The sequence below is a fragment of the Mastomys coucha genome, unplaced genomic scaffold (genome assembly GCF_008632895.1).
Source record: "Mastomys coucha isolate ucsf_1 unplaced genomic scaffold, UCSF_Mcou_1 pScaffold5, whole genome shotgun sequence".
Classification (NCBI taxonomy): Eukaryota; Metazoa; Chordata; class Mammalia; order Rodentia; family Muridae; genus Mastomys; species Mastomys coucha.
Genome location: NW_022196911.1, coordinates 39,321,328 through 39,344,775, shown reverse-complemented (window position 1 = coordinate 39,344,775; position 23,448 = coordinate 39,321,328). Strand labels below are relative to the sequence as shown.

At 40.7% G+C, this 23,448-nt stretch overlaps 1 long non-coding RNA gene across 1 annotated transcript; it reads left to right on the top strand.

The window, feature by feature from the left end:
* Nucleotides 1–2,517: 2,517 nt before the first annotated feature.
* Nucleotides 2,518–22,748, top strand: LOC116078809. Its single transcript, XR_004113635.1, has 4 exons — nucleotides 2,518–2,646; nucleotides 6,011–6,089; nucleotides 9,502–9,701; nucleotides 22,596–22,748. It is a non-coding gene; the product is annotated as an uncharacterized LOC116078809 (long non-coding RNA).
* The last annotated feature ends 700 nt before the right edge of the window (nucleotides 22,749–23,448 follow it).

Below are 23,448 nucleotides of genomic sequence, written 5' to 3'. Positions count from 1 at the left end.
TGAGAGAATAGTTAGTGGTGGAGAATATGAACAATAGAAACACTTTTAATATGTTAAAGATACTCACCACCCCTAAGTTGATAACATGAGAATCTGTGAACACCGACGAGCTCCAAAGGAGTTGTGAGATGAAAGAAACACCGGTTTGAAAGAAATGGCTAGGACAAATTCATCTACTAACTCTCTTAGCTACCTTTTTTTTTTTTTTTTTAATTGTTGTAGCAAAGTACTCAACCAAACCAAGTTAAGGGTGGGTTTCTTTAGCTCACAGTTTGAGAGCATACAGTCCCTTGTGGCAGGGAAGTCATGGGCAGGAACAGAAAGCAGCTGTTCATGTTTACATCCACAGTGAGGAAGCAGAGAGAAGCATATTGGTGCTCAGCCAGCTTTCTCTCTTTTAGTCAGTCTAGGACCCCCGTCTCACAGGGTGATGTCACTCACATTTAGGGTCAGTCTTACCATATCAGTTAATGAAATCTAGAAAGCAAATCACAGACATGTGCAGACTCTAAGCCCCATCAAGTTGACAAGCAAGTTTAACCATGCCAATAATCCCACATTCCCCACGGCTAGCAGACTTTTCTAGACCAGATTTTTCAATACCAGAGTAGCATGAGTCTTAGGAAACCAAAATGGTTGATCACTTAACTTCAGCTGAGCCAGGCAAAAGGTTTTAATAAAGGAAATATTTATAAGCCTGTGTTCAGGCTTTGAGGCAAGCAGCTAGAAACAGTGCAGCACTGTGAACCTAACTCTGGAGAGCGTTACCACTCCTGCGCCTGAAGGGACAAGGAGAGGGCGTGCTGTGGAACCCAGAGAAATGGGAGCCCCTAGAATATACCACTTTACAGGGGCCTTTAGTTGACAGAAACCAGAAGAAGCGTGCTAACTTCATTTTCTTTCCCCCTTTCCTGTGAGCTTGTGTCACCTGCAGTCCGCTAAATGCCAGGGGTTAAGAGAGGCCGTCAGCCAGACCCGTCTAGTCCATCCTCCTGAGACACAGATGGAGAAGGGGGCAGGCTGAACCTTGAGGAATACAGGGAAAATAACTAGGGCAAACCAGCTGAAATTGATCATCTGAGTAGCCGTAGATGAAATCTGAGAAGGTAAACCAGGAAACCAAGAAAAAATGAGGCTGGCAAAGAAAATGTGAGGGTGAGGGCTAGGAGAACTGCATCCCTGGGACACCTCTGTGAGCTGATAATGGAATTACGATGGAAACAAATATACTCTCCAACTCTAGGCCCATGAATTGAATCTTGGAAATGGATCTATTGTATGGCCAAACCAGTCTCTTAAACTCGAATCACTAAGAAACATCAGAAAAGTCAAAAGAACTCACATAAGAAATGTTACATTTCTGTTTCTTCATGTAGCAATATTCGCCTAGGGAGCCCATCTAGTTCACAGCCTCACTCCTGTGTAGGGTCTCATTTGGCCTGTTCCCTCACTTATATCACCTGCATGCATCTGGGGGAACTAGAATGTGGAGCCCCTGGATGAACTCTTTCAGCTTTAACCACCTGTGAAGTTTAACTCGTGCATCAGCTTGACTGTATGCATATGTTTTTTCACATGAGCATAGGCTGTTTGAATTTCCTAACGCATGTCGACGGTGGAGCTGTCAGGCGGTTATTTTGTATATCTTTCTTCCTATCACAAACACAGCATACATGAGGCATCGCGAAGCATATGGTTTCCATGTGCATCGCTACTATGTTGATTTTTTTTCCCTTTTCCAAAGTAGAATAAACACAATCTGTCTTTTGAGAAATGATTTTAAGGAAAAAACCCAGCTGGGGAGAAAAAGAAAGTGAGGGTCTCCAATAAGCTGCTAAGTGACTGTGAGTACTGGTCGCCAGAATTCCTTAGGACCACGGCTCTCTTCCCCTATGCGTGGTGCGCAAGGGACCTGGGGAGACATTTGTTAGGTCTCCCATTGCTGTGACAGAATCCCTAACAGAAATAACTTGAGTTAAGAAGGGTTTATTTTGGTCCACCGTTCAGGAGATACTAGATGTTATGGCTGGTTTTGATCGACAACTTGATGGGGTTTAGAATCACCATGGATACAAACCTCTGGCATGTCTGAAAGGGAGTTCCTTACTATGTTCACTCTATGGGAAGACCCACAAGGAATGTGATAACCACTCTATGAAGAAGAGTCCAAGACTGAATAAAAGGAGGACACAGCCAGCACAAGCATTCATGGCTCTGCTTCCTTACTGCGGAAATAATGTGACCAGCTACCTCATACTTCTGTGTCACGATGTCCCAGCCGTGATAGATTCCATTCTCAAACTGAGGGAGAAAATAAACTTTCTACCCAGAATTTCTTTTGTCTGGCATTTTGTCTGCAGCCATGAAACAGGTAACAAAGTCCATCACAATGGCGGTAACTTAGCAGCAGAAATAGGAGGTGGCTGGCTTTGTTGTTTGTGTGGTTGGGAAGTAGAGAGCTTGAACTAGAGCCTGTCTATCACTCATAGGACCTGGCCCTCAGCAACTCACCTCCAAGGAGACCGCACCTTCTAAAGGTTCCACGATTTCTTAAGCAGTGCCGATATCTGGGGGCCAAGTGTTCCAGTGCACAAGCCTCTGAAGGACTTCACACTCAAACCATAGCAGACAGGAGTTGATCCCTGGGTGAGGTGGCTTTTGCTTTTTAGGTTGTGGCTAGGAAGTGGCATAAAGGAGACTTCAGCCTCCCTAGAGGGCAGGGACCTTGACAGGAGACAAGTTACCAAGTGATGGGCTCTAGGTTTTCCCATCTCCTGGTAACAGCTGTGGCAAAGAGATGAAAACAAGAAGGTAACATTTTCCACATCTAAGGGAAGATAAATGTGAAGTGGAGTTTCGCTTTGAAGTCCAACTCTACTTAACAGACATATGTATGGTGCTTTCCAAGCCAGGGAACCTTGAGCAGGAATTCCTCAGACTTGCTCTCCAGAGACCAGAGAAACCAGTGTTCTCTAGCCAACACTCTGGTCTGAGTCTCTTTGCTCACTGACTCCATGGGTGGATTTTCCCTTGAGTTCATCCTGGAGGCTTGCTTGTACTCTTGCAGTTCCTGCTAGAGAAGGTTTCCACTACGATTCCCTGAAAGTGACCTCTTTTCTAGAATAAAGAGGGATGGGGTATTTAGTGAAAATTGCCTCCGTATGTTAATTTTTCTCTTGTCAAGGCTGGTACCTCCAGGAGAGGTGACTGTGTTATGAGTGCTGTAGCCTCCCCCAGGAAGCACAGTTTCAGGATGATTCCTCCCTCAGGACACTTCCTGTTTCTTTTTGGGCAGCGTCTTGTGTTGCCCACCATTCACAGTTTACATGGCCTACCACTTCCCTATTGGCTTTATGAAGGTACCTCACGTCAACCCCACCAGAGATTACTTCTCCTCTGTGCCATTCTGTCCCCATGGGTTCCTGAATGGGACAGTAACTGTGTAAATTGGTGTATAAACTGGAGTACTTTTGAAAGTTCAAGAGTGCTGTTAATAACTGCAGTTGGTTTGGGCTACTACAACAATTACCATACGCTGGGTGGCTTTAAAGATGGCAGAAAGTTATTGCTCAGAGTTTTGGAAGACAGAGCCCTGAGATCAAGACTCTGCCAGATTTGGTGTCTGGGGCTAGTTTTGATGTGTGGGTGTCTTCTTGCTATATTTTCACACAAGGGGCCCCTTTCCTCTGGTACTCTTTCATAAAGACATCAATTCCACTCATGAATGTTCTGTGCTCAGGACCCATTCGTGACCTGGAGATCCTGGGTCCTTGCACCATGGAACCTTAGAAGGTGGGGTCTCCTTGGTGGTGGGTTGTTGAAGACCAACTCCTATGAGTGATAGCTAGGCTGTAGCCTGAGCTCTTCAGGGTTTGGATTTCAAGTATGAATTTAGGGAGACAAACTTTGATCTCATGCTTTTTGAGCAAGAGTACGTTTTTCTGTGGTGGTCATGGCTGCTCTTCTGTGTCAGAACTCAGATTCATCAGCTTTGAACACGGGTCCCTACAAGGAGCTCTTGAGGGTCTTCCAAGCCTTCAGTCTCAGGCTGGTACTCCATTATTGGTTTGTCTTGATTTGAGGCTTCTAGCTTCCTGTGTTAAAAAGCTAGGGGTTTCCCTTCCCCTCTACAGATATTATTGTGAGACCATTGAGCAGGTCTGTGATTGTATGAAGTGATTTATGCAATTGGCTCCTATAAATTATACACACTAATTGATTACTTCTGTTTTTCTGGAGAAATCTAATGCAGTCCCTCTGCGAATGCCTAAATATGCCTTGAATACTCAGCCCCTCTACCTCTCTCTACCTTCAATTCCTGCCTGCACAGAGTCTTGTGGTGAGCCGGAGGTGCTGGCTGAAAGCTCTTCTCTGGTCTTCTCTATGTTTTTACCAGAGCCTAGTGCATGTTTGTAGTCTTTTACGTACCCAGGGTGAAGCAGCAGATCTCAGGTCCATTATGGCTAGTTCATTCTCCCTGGTTTTCCTGTTAACTCTCCTGGATCATCTACGGGGTTTTCTAACTGTTATCCACTCCCTCACTCAGCTGTAACACTAAACAGTTGCCTGTACCAACTCTAGAAAAATGCTCACTAGGAAGTCCTGCATGAACTTTCATTCAAGTCAAATAAATGCAAGTTGAATTGGGGTTCTTTTGAAGCCACTGAACAGGTCACACAGTGGCACTTCCATTCTTCCCCATCTAGAGGTTGCCAGGGTGCTGTTTTGGTTGCTGGTTTTCACGGATACTGTACATGAAGATGGGGAATCCAGAGGGAAAAAAATGTCTCAATGCTTCTTGTCTCAGTGAGATTCTCTTGTCCTCATGGAGACCAGCTCCCCAGGTGCCTGATGACAATTCTGAAAACATCGCTTCTGATTGTGTGTGTGTGTGTGTGTGTGTGTGTGTGTGTGTGTGAGTGAGTATGTGTGTGAGTTTTCTGATCTTTTGCAATTCAACTTATTGGACCATTCTTTTGGTTTTCATTTGCATTTCCTTGATGAATAATAACATTCATATGTTATTTTGCCAACTGAAGAAATGTCTCCTCTAATTTCCCTTCATTTTATAAAAAAATAAACTGTATTTTTGTTTTTGCAAGTTATAAAAATTCTTTATGTATTTTATATGCAAATATTCTCTGAGGTATGTTTGGCTAATATTTTCTCTCAGTATGCAGCATGTACTTTGAGTTTTAAATTATGAAGCTGTTTTTAGGACTCCAACTTACAATTCCTTTTCACTTAAATTCACTTTATACCCTTTCTAAAAAATTGTCTTCATCCAATGATAGAGGATCTCCTTCCAAAATTCATATCAGTTTAGTCTCTTGTTAGGTTTTTGATCCATTTTGATTTAATTTTTATATGTGATTTAAGGTGAGAGTTAAGGTCCATATCTCTATGGACCATATATATATGTTTATATATGTACATACACACACACACACAGACTATGTATAAATATAGTATATCTAGTATGTATATGTATATAGTATATACCTTTATATATATACATTTATATTACCTCCAGCTCTGTTGTGACTACCAGTAAAGGTGTGCTCCATACCCTGTCAAGCAAATACTCATCCTGCCACTCTTATGAACATTTCATTTTTATCTGTGTGGATATTTACCTAGTGTCTGCCACCTATATTTGATCCCAATCTCACCACAGGGTCCCCAGTACCTAAGGAGAAGCTTGACACTATACTATATTATATTATATTATATTATATTATATTATATTATATTATATTATATTCTCATATTAATATATACCCATTTATTCTTGCATCACTTATTAAAAAGGCTTTCTTATCTTTCATTGAATTACCTTCAGACCTTTGTACACAGCTGGCTATGAGTCTGTTTCTGCATTCTCTGTGCCATTGTTGTATATATCTGCCTTATGCAATTAATGTAATTATCACACTATTTGATTACTATAGTGTTATAGTAACTTTTCAGAAAGTTTCACAAGACTGTCTCTTTGTGCCTCTGCATCTAGGCGTGTGCACCTGAGTATATTGTCTAAGAAGACCAGAAGGTGGCACTGAATCTCCTGGGCTGGAGTTACAGGTACCCCGGTGAGTTGATTGCTGAGGGTGCAGAGAATTAAACTAATCTCCTACAAGAGCAGCATGTGCCTTCTCTCTCCAGCCCCTGTTGTCATAGTGAACCTTAAGGAAAGCATGGTCATGCAGACCTGCAATCCCAGCACTTGAAAAGCTGGGATAGTAGGAGGAGGAGCTCAAGGACAGCTTGGGCTGCCTAGTGAGACTCTGTGTTAATCCAAATACACCAGAGGGATGTTATAGCAAGTTTTGAAGTTGTACAGTGTAAGTTCCCCAGCTTGGTTCTTTAAATATGGATCTATTTATCTTCATGAGCAACTATCTACAGTATTCCAAAATAGTTGTATCACTTTGTCCTCTGAATAGCAAGCCATTGTATTTCTGGTTGCTTCTAAATATGTTCTATGTTTGTAATGTCTGCCCTTTTCATTTTAATTAATTAATTTATTTATGATGGATTGATTTTGTTTCAAACAGATTTTCTCTGTGTAGCCCTGTATCTCTCTCTGTAGACCAAGCTGGCTTCAAACTCAGAGATCTACCTGCCTTTGCCTCTGGAATGCTGAGATTAAAGCTGTGCATCATCTTGCATAATTTTTGCCCTGTCTAATCTTACCTTCTTATAGACAGGAAATACATGTCACTAGAATGCCCATTTGCTTTTTATTGATAATGGATGATTCCAAGGTCTTTCCATTTGCTTTTTGGTTCTTCCTTTTAACATCTATGAAGTATTTCTTAAAGCTTTTTAAATATTGCCCTTTGTCTTTTAATTATTGATTTTTACAAGTTTTTAAATATATCCTAGATATGAGCATATGTATTGCACACTTCATGTGCACATACATTTCATATATCTTATATAAAATATTGCCTTCCAATCTAACAGTAGGGGGTGTTTTATTTCTTAGTTATGTCTTTTAGTAAGACTTAAGTTTTTAATTTAATGAAATCCATTTGATCTTTGAGTTTTGTTTGGCCCTTTTGATTGAATATAAATAGCATTGCCTTGCCAAGCTTTTGAATGATTTTTCTTCTGTTTTCCCCTGGCATTATACAATTTCATTTTTATGTTTAGGTGGATGAGTCACCTTGAATTATATTTTTGACTATGCAGAGCTTCATTTCATGTTTTCTCCAGCTGGTTTTTGAGTTGTCCAGGTTCAGTTCCTCTCCTTCTTTAAACATTCTTGGTGAGCCTTTGAAGTGCCATAGGCAGAGAAGTGTGATGACATGTTTGCTGACCTGGGGACAAGGACAGGAGGTGGGAGGAAGGTCACATGGGAAGTGACAGCAGCTGTTCAGATCCAACAATGGCCACAGTGATGGAGGAAGGAGAAGAAAAGAGGAAGTAGCAATGTTTGTCTGGGTGGAGCCTGGGTTTGACGGCTCCTGTGGCCTTCACACATTAACCCATTACAGATGAGGACAGAAATCTATAGTGGATGTTTTCAAGTTTGACAAGGATGTGGCAAGCATGTGGGCTTTAGTTTAGGCTCTGTTACTACATTTTAAACATGCATATGAAAACTTTGTTGTATCATGAAAACTTAGATCAAAGGCTGGAGTTATAGCTTAGAGGTGAGCTATCTGCCTGTCATAGGCCTAGGAGTGTTGAAAGGTCCTGGGTCTGATTTTCAGCATCACACATACGTAGCAAAGACTCAGCTCCTCTACTGTGTCCTCTTTTGTTCTAACTTTCTATTATTCTGAGCTCTTCTTTGAATGGTCTGAAAAAAATCGTCACTATACTCCTTATGTCAGTAGCTTCTCTTTATTCTTTACCTTATTTGGATCCTTGTCATTAGTGGGCTCCATTAATCACTACTTATCTCTCAAGCTCTCATCTTCCTGGGTACCCATAACTCTCCTCATCCTCCACTTCTCTGTCTTGTCAACTGTCTGCATCTCTGTCTGCATCTACTATTACCTTCTCTTAGATATTGGCTGTCCCGGGGCCCTAACCATGGGCATACTCTAATTCTACATTTCTCTTGATCTATCTCACAGATGTCTTCCAAACAAGTAAAGACTTTTCTGAATTCTGACTCTGTACAATTCAACTTTAACTAGTCATCTGTGCCTAGCAAACTTCTGAGTTCAAAGTTTACTCATTTAGCATCTTTCTCCAAATTATTTCTGACCCTTGAATCCTTGTTTTAATGACTGGCACTAATCAACTCCTTAAGACCAATGTTTTACAGTCATTCTAGACTTTTCTGCATCTTTGACTACCCATATTCAACCTTCAAAAGCCTTTCCTTAATGTTTTTCAGACTCTTATGTGTACTAGAACCCCTATGAGACTAAGGACGGTGCTGTTGGTAGGATGCTGGGGTGACAGTGGAAACAAGAACTACTCTGGGAAAATGATACTAGATTAGCCTGGAACTGAACAATGGACAGAAATCCAGAATGTTTGGAGAAAGCGAGCTGCTTTAAAAGAACATAAATCATGAAGTTCTTGCAAGTAGTGTGTGTGTGTGTGTGTGTGTGTGTGTGTGTGTGTGTGTGTATTTCTATATGCATGTGGTATGTGGTAACATAGTAAGAGAAGAGCTGGAAAGCCCATCACTCTTTTGAATTCTACAGGTATACAATGTTTCTGACCTTTGAATTAACTATATATAATAGATATTATTGGTTATCTATTTTTTCCTCTTAACAAAAGCCATTTTCCATGTGGCCATGTGCTTTAGCAGACACTAGTTACTCCAAGTTCCATAAGGTGACAGCTTAGTGTATTTGTCAGAAATTGGTTCATCAGGGAAATCATCCAGATCTATTCAAAGTTACATTAGGGAAATGTTCTGGCATATTCCTAGTGGAAGGTTCCTCATTTCTGTCAGAAACCACTAGAAAAGATTGCAATGACCAGATGCCACACCTGTAATTGCTAAAGCCATTTCAATTCCAAGTCTGGGGCTGAAGCCACCCTTGGTGGAAGAGTAGAAAGATGGAAAAAAGGCAGGATTCTGGATGCCTTCATGAATTGCTATGTAACCATCCCTGTCCTCTCCCTGGACTTCGTCAAATAAGACACTTTACTTGCTTTATTGTTTAAGTCCGTTCAGCTAGGCTTCCTTGTTACAGCAAGCAAAACAATACTCTGATACACTGATGTAAAGTAATGTCTCTCCCTTTCCTAAAGAACTGTGACTGAGGGACCTAGAGGAACCTAGATCTTTTCCTAAAGAACTGTGACTTCCACATTCCTCTTGCTATCATTTATTTGACAATTAGGGTTGCCAGTTACTTTATCATGTGTTGTTGTATATCCTTTTAAGTGATTGTTTTGAATATCCTGAAACTTTATAAAACAAATGAGAAGATAAACTATATTCATATCTGTAGCTCTGAGCCCATTACATAATCTACCCTTTAAAAAAATTATTGATTTTTCCCCTTCCTCCTTCCCACACAGATTCTTTCAAAGATGGCCAAAATACCATCTCTATTTGGAGATAATAATTAGTATCATCTTCACTGGCTTCCTCTTGAATGTAGAGGGAATTACTGGATGAATAAACAGGAACATGGTGGCCATGTGGCCTGTTGCTCCCAAGTACTACTTGGAGACCAGCCTGGCATGGAAATGACCAGATGTTTGAAGCTGAGCTACTGGTGAGTGAAATAAATAAGTTAGCTGTCATACTTTTTATTTGCATGAACGCTTTCTGCATTGCAAAACTGCTGGTGCTTGGAATCTCACTAGACAACAACTGTTCCCTTAACCCCTTCTGAAACTTAGAATTGGAAGGTCCTGGAAGGCTAATTAGACCATGTGGGTGAGTGAATGCTAGTGGCCATCTGTCACCAGCATTCCTGTAACCAGGGGCTCATTGAATCACAGCCTTGGTACACAGGTGTTCCTGGTCAACAATGTGACTTGCATGAACAAAGAAATGAATGACTAGAGGCTCTAAGTAAGCACATAGTAGGATTGACTAGGAAGTCCTAAACAAGCAGATGAATGGTCCAGCTGTGGGATGTACCAAAAGTAAGCTAGTTTTGTAATGGGCCTCTTTCTTGGTCTTCCCCTATCTCATCTTCATCAATATTTTTTTTCTTCTTTTCATTTTTAGGTGTGCATGTGTTCATATGTGCATACATATATGAATAAGTGCACATGTGTGTGTGTATGAAAGCCAGAAGTTGGTGTCATATGTCTTCCTCAATAGCTCGCCACTTTATTTTTTGAGACAAGGTCTTTGATTGAATCTGGAGTTCACCATTTCAGCTAGTTTGGATTACTAGGGTTGAGAGGGATCTTGCTATCTGTTACATCAGTGCTAGAGTTATAGGCACCTACTGTTGTATCTCGATTTCTCCATGGGTTGTGAAAATTCAAGCTTAGGTTCTCATGCTATGTGGTGATTTCAGCTGAGCCATCACCTCAGCCCTCAGCACCACTGGCGCATTTCTAAGTTCTCTAGTAACACATGTTCATGATGAGAGATTAACAAAATGAGGATGTGTGTGTGTGTGTGTGTTATGATACACATTCGTTTTTATGCCATTTTTATTTAAACCCATCCATCTCTACTGATTTCAAATCCCAGCTTTCCTGTAAACTGAATTTTCTTTTTTTATTGGACATTTTCTTTATTTACATTTCAAATGTTATGTCCTTTCTTGATTCCCCCTCCTGGAAACTGCCTATTCCATCGTCCCTCTTCCTGCTTTTACGAGGGTGTTCCTCCACCCATCCACTCTCACCTCCCTGACTTCAATTCCCCTATACTGGGGCACCTATCGAGCCTTCATAGGGCCAAGGACCTCTCCTCCCATTGATGCATGACAAGGCCATCCACTGTTACATATGCAGCTAGAGCCATGTGTACTCCTTTATTGATGTGTTAGTCCCTGGGAACTCTGGGGGATCTGGTTGGTTGATATTGTTGTTCTTCCTATGGGGCTGCAAACCCCTTCAACTCCTTCACTCCTTTCTCTAATTCCTCTATTAAGACCCCCAGCCCAGTCCAATGGTTGGGTGCAAGCATCCACTTCTGTATTTATAAGGCTACCACAGGCCCTCTCAGGAGATAGCCATATCAGATTCCTTTCAGCATATACTTCTTGGCATCCGCAATAGTGTCTGGGTTTTGTAACTGTATATGGGACAAGTCCTCAGGTGGGACAGTCTCTGGATGCCTTTTCCTTCAGTCTTTGCTCTACACTTTATCTGCATATTTGCTCCTATGAGCATTTTGTTCTCTTAGTAAGAAGGACCAAAGCATCCAACACTTTGGTCTTCCTTCTTCTTGAGCTTCATGTAGTCTGTGAATTGTATCTTGGTTATCTGGAGCTTTTCGGCTAATAGCCACTTATCAGTGAGTGCATACCATGTATGTTCTTTTGAGATTGGGTTACCTCACTCAGGAAGATATTTTCTAGTTCCATCCATTTGCCTAAGAATTTCATAAAGTCATTGTTTTTAATAGCTGAGTAGTACTTCATTTTATAAATGTACCACATTTTCTGTATCCATTTCTCTGTTAAAGGACATCTGGGTTCTTTCAAAGTCCTGGCTATTATAAATAAGGCTGCTATGAACATAGTGGATCACGTGTCCTTATTACATGTTGGAGCATCTTCTGGGTATATGCCCAGGAGTGGTATAGCTGGGTCCTCAGGTAGTACTATGTCCAATTTTCTGAAGAACTGCCAAACTGATTTCCAGAATGGTTGTACCAGCTTGCAATGCCACCAGCAATGAAGGAGTGTTCCTCTTTCTCCACAACCTCACCAGCATCTGCTGTCACCTGAGTTTTTGATCTTAGTCATTCTGACTGGTGTGAGGTGGAATCTGAGGGTTGTTCTGATTTGCATTTCCCTGATGACTAAGGATATTGAACATTTCTTTAGGTGCTTCTCAGCCATTCAGTATTCTTCAGTTGAGAATTCTTTGTTTAGCTCTTTACCCCATTTTTCAATAGTGTTATTTGATTCTTGGGAGTCTAATTTCTTGAGTTCTTTGTATATATTAGATAGTAACCCTCTATGTAATGTAAGATCGGTAAAGATCTTTTCTAATCTGTTGGTTGCCATTTTGTCTTATTCACAGTGTCCTTTGCCTTACAGAAGCTTTGCAATTTTATGAGGTCCCATTTGTTGATTCTTGATCTTAGAGCATAAACTGTTGGTGTACTGTTAGGAAAATTTTCCTTGTGCCCATGTGTTCAAGGTTCTTCTTCTCTACTTTTTCATCTATAAGTTTCAGTGTATCTGGTTTTATCCTTGATCCACTTGGGCTTGAGCCTTGTACAAGCAGATAAGAATGGGTCAATTTGCATTTTTCTACATGCTGATCGCCAGTTGAACCAGCATCATTTGTTAAAAATGCTGTCTTCTTTCAAGTGGATGGTTTTAGTTCCTTATCAAATATCAAGTGACCATAGGTATGTGGGTTCATTTTTGGGTCTTCAATTCTATTCCATTGATCTTCCCGCCTGTCTCTGTACCAATACCATTCAGTTTTTATCACTATTGCCCTGTAATACAGCTTGAAGTAAGGGATGGTGACTTCCCCAGAAGTTCTTTTATTGTTGAGAATAGTTTTTGCTTTCCCGGGTTTTTTGTTATTCCAAATGAATTTGTAAATTGCTCTTTCTAACTCTATGAAGATTTGAGTTGGAATTTTGATGGGGATTGCATGAATATGCAGATTGCTTTCAGCAAGATGGCCATTTTTACTATATCAATCCTGCTAATCCATGAGCATCAGAGATCTTTCCATCTTCTGAGATCTTCTTCGATTTCCTTCTTCAGAGACTTGAAGTTCTTGTCATATAGATCGTTCACTTGCTTGGTTACAGTCAAACCAAGGTATGTAATATTATTTGTGACTATTATGAAGGGTGTTGTTTCCCTAATTTCTTTCTCAGCTTGTTTATCCTTTGAGTAGAGGAAGGGTACTGATTTCTTTGAGTTAATTTTATACCCAGCCACTTTGCTGAAATTGCTTATCAGCTTTAGGAATTCTATGGTGGAATTTTTGGGGTCACTTAAGGATAGGATCATATCATCTGAAAATAGTGCTATTTTGACTTCTTCCTTTCCAATTTGTATCCCCTTTGTTGTCTAATTCTTCTAACTAGAATGTTAAGTACTATATTGAATAGATAGAGAGAGAGTGGGCAGTCTTGTCTAGTCCCTGATTTTAGTGGGATTGCTTTAAGTTCCTCTCCATTTAGTTTGATGTTGGCTACTGGTTTGCCATATATTGCTTTTATTATATTTAGGTATGGGCCTTGAATTCCTAATCTTTCCAAGGCTTTTAACATGAAGGGATGCTGACTTTTATCAAATGGTTTTTCAGCATTTATTGAAATGATCATGTGATTTTTTCTTTGACTTTGTTTATGTGGTGGACTGCATTGATGAATTTCCAAATATTAAACCATCCCTGCATCCCTGGTATGAAGCCTACTTGATTATGGTGAATGATCATTTTGATGTGTTCTTGGATTCTGTTGGCAAGAATTTTATTGAGTATTTTTATATCCATGTTCATAAGAGAAATTGGTCAAAGTTCTCATTCTTTGGTCTTTGTGTGGTTTAGGTGTAAGCATAGTTGTGGCTTTATAGAACGAATTGAGTAGTGTACCTTCTGTTTCTGCTTTGTGAAATAGTTTGAAGAGCATTGGTATTAGGTCTTCTTTAAAAGTCTGATAGAATTCTCTACTAAACCCATCTGGTTCTTGGCTCTTTTTTGGTTGGGAAACTATTAATGAATGCTTCTATTTCTTTAGGGGTTTTGGAACCGTTTAGATGGTTTATCTCATCCTGTTTTAACTAACTTTGGCACCTGATATATGTCTAGAAAATTGTCCATTTCATCCAGGTTTTCCAATTTAGTTGAGTATAAACTTGTAGTAAGATCTATTTTTTTTTTGGGATTTCCATGGTTTTTGTTGTTATGTCTCCCTTATCATTTCTGATTTTATTAATTTGAATACTGTCTCTGTGCCCTATGGTTAGTCTGGCTAAGGGTTTATCTATCTTGTTGATTTTCTCAAAGAACCATCCCCTGGTTTTGTTTATTTTTTGTATAGTTTTTTTTGTTTCTATTTGGTTGATTTTAGCCCTGAGTTTGATTACTACTCCTCTTGATTACTACTACTACTCCATCTACTCCTCTTGAGTGTATTGACTTCTTTTTGTTCTAGAGCTTTCAGGTGTGCTGTCAAGCTGCTAGTGTAAGCTCTCTTCAGTTTCTTTTTGCAGACACTTAGAGCTATGAGTTTTCATCTTATCACTGCTTTCATTGTGTCACGTAAGTTTTGGTATGATGTGTCTTCATTTTCATTAAATTCTAAAAAGTTTTCAATTTCTTTCTTTCTTCTTTCCTTGACCCAGTTATCATTGAGTAGAGTGTTGTTCGGCTTCCATGAGTATGTGTGTTTTCCGTTGTATTTGTTGGAATTTAAGACCATCCTTAGTCCATGATGAAATGATAGGGTGCATAGGATTATTTCAATATTCTCGTGTCTGTTGAGGCCTTTTTTTGTGATCAATTATATAGTCAGTTTTGGAGAAGGTACCATGAGACGCTGAGAAGAAGGTATATTCTTTTCATTTAGGATAAAATGATCTATAGAGATCCATTTGGTTCATAACTTCTGTTAGTTTCACTGTGTCTCTGTTTAGTTTGTGTTTCCATGATCTATCTATTGCTGAGAGTGGAGTGTTGAAGTCTCCCAATATTATTGTGTGGGGTGTGATGTGTGCTTTGAGCTTTAGTAACATTTCTTTTATGAATGTGGGTGCCCTTGCATTTGGAGCATAGATGTTCAGAATTGAGAGTTCATCTTGGTAGATTTTTCCCTTGGCCAGTATAAAATGGCCTTCCTTATCCTTTTTGATAACTTTGAAAGTCGATTTTTATTCAATATTAGAATGACTACTCCAGCTATTTTCTTGGGATCATTTGCTTTGAAAATTGTTTTCCAGCCATTAACTCTGAGGTAGTGTCTGTCTTTGTCACTGAGGTATGTTTCCTGTATGCAGCAAAATGCTGGGTCCTGTATACGTATCCAGTCTGTTTGTCTATGTCTTTTTATCAGGGAATTGAGGCCTCTGATGTTAAGAGATATTAAGGAAAAGTGATTGTTACTCCCTGTCAGTTTTGTTGTTAGAGGTGGCATTATGTTTATATGCCTATCTTCTTTTGGATTTGTTTAAAGATTACATTCTCACTTTTTCTAGAATGTAGTTTCCCTCCTTGTATTGGTGTTTTCCAGCTATTATCTTTTGTAGGGCTGGATTTGTGGAAATATATTGTGTATGTTTGTTTTTGTCATGGAATGTCTTGTTTTCTTTGTCTATGATAATTGAGAGTTTTGCTGGGTATAGTAGTCTGGGATGGCATTGATGTTTTCTTAGGGTCTGTATGAGATCTGCCCAGGATCTTCAAGCTTTCATAGTTTCTGTTGAGAAGTCTGGTGTAATTTTGATATGTCATTTGACATTTTTTCCTTCACTTCTTTTAATATTCTTTCTTTGTTTTGCATATATGGTATTGTGATTATTATGTTACAGGTGGAATTTCTTTTCTGGTCCAGTCTATTTGGAGTTCTGTAGGCTTCTTGTATGTTCATGGGCATCTCTTTCTTTAGGTTAGGGAAGTTTTCTTCTATAATTTTGTTGAAGATATTTACTGGCCCTTTAAACTGGGAATCTTCATTCTCTTCTATACCTATTATCCTTAGGTTTCGTTTTCTCATTGTGTTCTGGATTTCTTGATGTTTTGGGTTAGGAGCTTTTTGCACTTTGTATTTTCTTTGACTGTTGTGTCAATGTTTTCTATGGTGTCTTCTGCCCTTAAAATTCTCTCTTCTATTGCATTTATGGCTCCTGATCTCTTTCCTAGGTTTTCTAACTCTAGGGTTGTCTCCCTTTGTCATTTCCTTATTGTTTCTTTTCTCATTTTTAGATCTTGGATGGTTTTGTTCATTTCCTTCACCTGTTTGACTGTGTTTTCCTGAAATTCTTCAAGGAAATTTTGTGTTTCTTCTTTAAGGCCTTCTACCAGTTTATTTGTGTTCTCCTTTATTTCTTTAAGGGAGTTATTTATGTACTTGAAGTCCTCTATCATCATCATGAGATGTGATTTTAGATCTGAGTCTCACTTTTCTGGTCTGATGGTGTATCCAGGACTTGCTATGGTGGGAGAATTGGATTCTGATTATACCAAGTAACCTTAGTTTCTGTTGCTTATGTTCTTACGCTTGCCTCCCACCATCTGATTATCTCTAGTGCCCTCTACTTGCCCTCACTATATCTGAACAGAGCCTGTCCTTCCTGTAATCCTGTTTGTGTCAGAACTCCTCAGAGTACAGTTGTCTTTGTGATCCTGTGATTCTGGGATCCTGTGATCCTGAGATTCTGGTTGTGCTACAGCATCTGGGATTTGAGCATCTTCTGGATGCTATGGGATTGGCTGCAGAGTTCATGCCAAAGGTTGAGGATATTTTTATTGTACAGGAAAACATCATTGCTACATTCATGTCCTGACACGTCAATATTAACCCATGTAGGCTTTTCTTTCTCATTGTGTGATACTTTGTTCAAGCAACTTTTCCACCAATACACTGAATGCGTCCTGTATGCCTGACAGTGTGCCAGGCACTAGGAATAGAATTGTGGTCTGTGATAGGTATGATCCTTTATCTCATTAAACTTTGGTCCTAGCAGATGTGACATAAAGATACAACATTACAACAAGGATGACCTAATCTTAACTTTGACTAGTTTTACAGAGAACAGGTAGAGTCTTTGTAAATAAGTGGGAGAAGTAAGACATGGGTCAGAACAAAGGACACTGATGAAGCTGAGGTAATGGGAAATGATGAGCCAGGAAAGAAGACTGCAAGGAAGGGCAGTGTGGACAGGAAATAGAATGATGTCTGGCTATCCTGATGTGAATGGAGGCAGTGACAAGATAGAGTAGAGTGGCTTTGTGAAATAGCTGTAAGATACTACAAGAAAATTGTCAATAGACAGCAATCCAGGAGCCCAGTGACACCCTAATCCTTTTTGTAAACAAAGTTTTGCTTAAACAGAGTCTTTTACATAATATCTATTGCTGTCACACTTTGATGGCAGAGATGTATAATTGCCACAGTGATCATAAAGCTCATAATTCCTAAGATATTTAAAGTTTTGTCCTAAACAGAAAAGTGAGCAGACTTCTACTACAGGTTTTCTTGGGTCTGCTCTCAAACTTCATCATGGACTCCACGAGAGGAAAGCAGGAAGGGACCTAGCCAGACCTGATTTGTAAGGAATTATTGCAGAGTAGGAGGATCAGATTAGAAAGAACTCTAAGAATTGAACTCAGGAGCTGGAAATTGAACTCAGGACCTCTGGAAGAGCAGTAAGTGCTCTTACCAGCTAAGCCAAATGGAAGGAGATGCCCTTGGTCCTGTGGAGGCTTGGTGCCTCAGGTGGAGCAGTGAGGCAGAAGTGGGTAGGTGGGTGGGGGAGTACCCTCACAGAGGCAAAGGGGAAACCAGGAAGGAGGATAACATTTGAAATGTAATAACCAATAAAAAGTAAGAATATTTAAAAAAGAAAAGAAATAAGTCTAGGTGGATAGGGAGCATCTAGCAGTATTTGAGCTCATTCAAGAAGTTAGTTCACGAGAGGAAATAGTGGATTTGGGATGTCTTTGGGGTTTGCACTGCACAGACTGATGGCTGGCAGGATATTGAAGGACAACTAGCATCTTCCTCTTCTCTTTGAGAACAAGATTGTGAATTCAATCTTGCATGGCTCTGATGGCTTCCACATAGCACAATTCTACAGGCCAAACACTTCAATAAAGACTGGTCCCATTTTGAAGCTCTTTGAACTGTATTGCTAAATTGCCCTCCAAAATGTTCCAATTTATATGTCTACCATGAGGTGCTGCAGCCATTCTGGGTTCAATAGGCAACAAATGGTCCTAAGTGGTTTTCTTTTCCAATATCCATTACCTCCAGATCAAGATGTTAATACTTGAAAACTCTTCCACACTTGAACGGAAATTTTTGTGATGCCAGCTTGTTTGTGTGTGTGAGTGTGTGTGTGTGTGTGTGTGTGTGTGTGTGTGTAGTGCAAGATTCCAAAATGTGGCAGACACCTGTTAGGAGCCTTTCTGTGTTGCACCTTTCCTTTGTGTGATAAAACTTAAAACTTGAGTCACATTTTATCTATAGTATATAGTGGCCAGGGTTCCAGGCCACATCTCTTCTGTCACCAGAGAGGATTTTGTTTTAAAAGGTGCATCCATTTCCTGCCGCACTTGACAACTTCTTCTCCAACCTTGTGGTTCCAGTGGCCACCCAGAAACAGACAAGCTAAAAAAAGCATTGGTCACAAGAAGTAGGTGTTTAGGCATCAGAAGCAGGTGTACTGAGGAAATCTTCAGTGACTGCAGTGCGGTGGAGAGAGGGGTCTGGCACTGGACCTCTTGAACCCCAGTTCCCTGTGTTGTGAATTGTCTTTCTTCTGAAGTCATATGACTGCTCTGATTTCACTTTCTGTAGACTGTGAGGTTTTAGTCCGCAGTTATTGAGAGTACCCACAAGCCTATGTGACAAGCCCAGCCCCTCACAATGAGAAGGTGTTAGATAAACAAAAATGACATTTACTAAAGAAACGGGGGAGTATCAAATTGAGGGAGGTATTTCTGTATGTCAGCTCCCTAAATATGCCTAGATCCTAAAGTTTCTTAATACACACACACACACACACACACACACACACACACACACAGAGAGAGAGAGAGAGAGAGAGAGAGAGAGAGAGAGAGAGAGAGAGAGAGAGAGAGAGAGAGACTAATGGCAGCTACTTATATGAGATTGAGGAAGGATGCCTTGGTAGGAAATGATGAATGCAGTTCATTTTCCAGTCTTTGCTTTAGGTGGCCAGCTCTCAAATGTACATTAGGATAACCCCATCCATTGTGCCTATAGAGGAGGGGCATTGTGCAGCTTGTCTCCTCCCTTACCCCCAGATCTTTCTTCCAGCTTATGGACCAAACACTGAAATTTCTATCATGTGTTAAGTACAAAAGGTTATTTCCAAGACACCCTTCTTAAACAACAGTTAACTTCATGGAGGAGGTACTGAACAGTAATACCAGCTCTGGAATCAGGAGACCTGGGAGAACATCCCAGATCTGCTATGCCCTAAGCTTATGTCACCCTGTGCTTAGTGCCTCTGTCCCTTTGTCCATGTGATGGAGCAACAGTGAAGTTGAGAGAGGAGAAATAAGGAAATGCCTGAGACATAGCTAACGGTCAGAATTAGGTATCATAGTGGCTGCTACTGGCCACTGAGAAAGGGTACGTGGACTATTGTGTGCCTGTGCATGTGCATGTGTGTCATCAGGGATACTTTTGAGATTCTCTTTCCCTAGCATGAAACATCATAAGGTCATAGTCTTGTTTTCTTCTGTAAAATACCTGCATTTAGCAGATGATATTACAAAGCTAAGAGCTGGTTTTGAGTAGCATGGCTGAATCAAGATGACCTGGAGGAACAAGGTCTATGAGCAGTCAGGGAGATTCAGTTGCCTAAGTGTTTGCATTGTATAAGGACCTGACTCTGATCCTAGAGCACAAGCTTTACAAAAACATCAGGTGTGTGTGTCAACCATTTGTAATCCCAGCCCTGGGAAGGCAGAACAAAGCAAAACCCTGTGGGTTGCTGGCAGCAGGTATAGTCTACTTGGCAAGTTCCAAGCCAGTAAAAGACCCTGATCCAACAAAACAAAGTGGGAGGCCAGCAAGATTGGTGAGTGGGTCAGTGGGTAAGAGCACTTACTGCCAAGCCTGAAGACTTGAGTTCAATACTCGAAATCAAATGGCGAAGGAAAAGAACCACCTCCTTCAAGCTGTCTTCTGACATACATACATGGGTCATGGTGCATGTGTGCACTTGGGTGAGCATGTACAACATACATGCACACACACACACATGCACAAACACATGCACACATGCACAAGCACATACAACAGTAGAAGACCAGAAACAGGGTTAAAACTGGAGATGTATCTCAGTATAGGGTACTTGCCAAGTACGTACAAGGCCCTGGATTCAACTCAGAGAGATAGATAGACTAGGATATAGTACATATACTCTCAAACATTTTTCCTTCCTCAAAAATAGGGTGGTGGGAGCCCTTCATGTCTACTAGTGTTCCTTCATCAAGGCTGTCTACTTCAGAGACCTCAAACCTTCTCTATATGGGGACAAATAGGATCGGGGCTTTGAAAGCCACACAAGGTCACACTGCAAGTTGAGAGGCTATGAGGAAGTTGTGCGGTGGCCCTTGTGGTGATGACTTGGCATTTCTAGATTTGAAATCATCTCTGAAACAACACAGGCAACTTCTTTGGATGACTGGTGCTAGTGAACAGTACAGCCAAGTCCATGTCTGGCTAACTGCCTGGCGACATGGAGAAAATGCCACAGCTGCTGTGTCTTGGGTACATTTCCATCTGCCAATTGTTCTCTGAGTTCCCAGTGGAAGTGAGTCAACAGTATGACAAAACCATCCATTTAACATCCTAATATAGATTTGAATGCAAAGGACTTTTTTGATATAATGTTTCATGCCCTCCCATCATCTATCTATAAGGATGACATCAAAACCAGAGGCCTGGAACAGAAGTCCCAGTTCTCCAGCCTGGGAGACCCAACGTTTATTTGTATTATTTAATAAGGAATTCATGTATGCCTTCTCTGAATCTAACATGGGACCAGAACAGAAAGGAAAATTCCAGAAGTAGTATAACAATCCAGGTGACCCAAAGTCTGTTTTGCCACACACACACACACACACGCACACACACACACACACACACACACACACACCCAAAACCACAAGCAAGAAAGCACAAAAAAACTAACCAGCTTTTCAGGATAGCAGTTGATCAAATGGTAGAGTTGAGTTTCAAATCTAAGAACAGACATTATTATTCATGATAGTTGTGTTCTAGAATATTACTGTAAGTCAGAATTAGCCAGTGTTGAACCATTGTCCCCCCACACACACCAAAAAAACACACACACACAGTGGCATTCATCTGAGATTCTGATACAAACTTTCATGAGCTGAACAGTGTGTACCTTAGGTCAGAAGAGTTTCTGTCTAAAGACAAGTTGAGTCATATGCATTATGGACTTACTGCCATCAAACTTAAAAGCAACAGCTCTATGAGTTGTGTCTAAATGAAGCCTCTCCGACTCACATCACAGCCTTCTTTGGTTTCCACCATTAGGCACTCTCCAGAGCGTTCAAGGGCCATTTGAAACAGGGACATCACTGACAAAAAAGTACACAAATGAGAAAAATATGGGGCATTAATAGGCTGAAAAAAGGAACATGTTCACAGTTTGAGAGCTGATGAGACATGTTCATGGCATGAGTGCTGGGCAAAAAAAAAAAAAAAAGAAAAGAAAAAAAAAGTCAAAGTATCATCCAATTGTCACACCTCTGGTAAGGATGTCCATACTGGGTAGCTCTGCTGTCTTAGAGTGGCTGTAAAGGTGTCATGAGTATTGATCCTTCAGTAATAGATCTGAGCAAGTAGGAAATGCACAGAATCCACCGATGATGAGGACATGCAGTGTTCTCCTTCCTCCTTCTCGTTCATTGTCATTGACAGCAGCCTATTAGGTGGTCTCCAGTAATCGCCTGGTCTTCCTTCCAGGGAAATGGCCATTCCCCTGTTTGAGGTGCTAGACTTATTTTTTTTTAATATAATATGGCTTAAGGTGCTAGGATATCAGTTTTAAGGCTGAGTTACAAAAGATCATAGTTCATCTCTCTGCCTGCCCTCTCCCCTGGTTCCTTCTTCTAGCTCTCTTTTTTGCTCTATGGGAAACTGGCTAACACAGTTTGAGCTTCTCTATAGAAATGCTAACAAAGGAATGAAGAGGTGATGGGAAAATGAGACCCTCTACACTACAGCAGCAACAAAAATTCTGCCAACAGCCTCTTGAGCAAGCAGAACCTCTCTCAGGCAAGGCTGCCACCCAGGTCCATTTGCCCATTATGACACTGTAAGAAGCCTTAGACCCAGAGGCAGGAAGTCAAACCAACACACAAATTCTTACCCCCAACAAAATGTAAAATAATGAATGAGTGATGTCTTAAGATGCTAAGTTGGGGTGCTTTGTAATAACATAAAAGATAAGCAATATAGTCACCTCCCAGTTCACTATATATGCATATTGTATGGCATTATGAGTGCTCCAATAGGTTTTATTGTCTTTAATCTTCATATTGACCTGATACATCGCTGCTGTTATTCCCATTGTATAGTTCATGCAACCATCTGCCAAGGTGTTTGGTAACTTGAAGGAAGTCACACAGCTGGGAGTAGATTCTGACTGCAAGTCTAATCAACTCCAAGAACTCAAGCCTTGCTAGATTTGCATAATACCATGGGCCCAAGAGGGAAATAATGACTTCCTGGTTTTTAGACCACTGATTCAGATGTTGCTTCAACCAATCCACAGGCAACAAAAAAAGTTGAGATGAAACTGAAAGAGACCAGAGATGACCACAGCAGTCTTCAGCATCTGCCACTGCGCCTTCCTAGTCAGCATTGCAGAAGAAGCCATTTGAGCTAGGGATTATGCCGGTGTCATTTCTCACAAAGTCATCCAATCTGGAATCTGATTTTATCTGTGAGTTTGGACTGCCATACCAAAAGGTAGGGCCCGAGGGGCTTAAACAAGAGAAAGTTACTTTCATGTCCTTCTGGAAAGTGTGAGATCAAGGTGCCAGCGAAGTCGCGTAGGGATGAGCCTCTTCTCTTCCAGGTTAGGAGATGGATGTGTTCATATGACATGCTTACATGACACCAGTGGAGGAGACTGTGTTCTGCAGTGTTTTCTTCCTCTTCTTATGAGGGTACCAGTTTCATCAGAGAATGGCAAGACACTTATGACCTTAGTCATTCCTCTAAAGGTCTATGTTAAAATAGCATCACGTCGGAGGTTAGGGCTTTGTGGAGATGTGAATGAGAAATGTCCCTCAAAGGCTCCTGTATTTGAACACCTGGTCCTTACTTGGTGATGCTGTCTGAGGGATGTTATGGAATCTTTGGGGGATGGTGTCTTGCTGGAGGAAGCATGTCATGGTTATGAACTTTGAGAGTTCCTAACATTGCCCTAACCTCAATTTACTCTCTCAGCTTTGTGTTTGCCATTAGATACAATCACTCAGCTCCCTGCTCCTGCCACCATGCCTGCTGTCATGTCTGCCACTTTCTGCCATGCCTCACCCTCTCCCACCCACCATGATGAACTCTTGTCACTCTGAAACCATAAATCAAAATAAACTCTTTCTTCCATAAGTTGTTTTTGG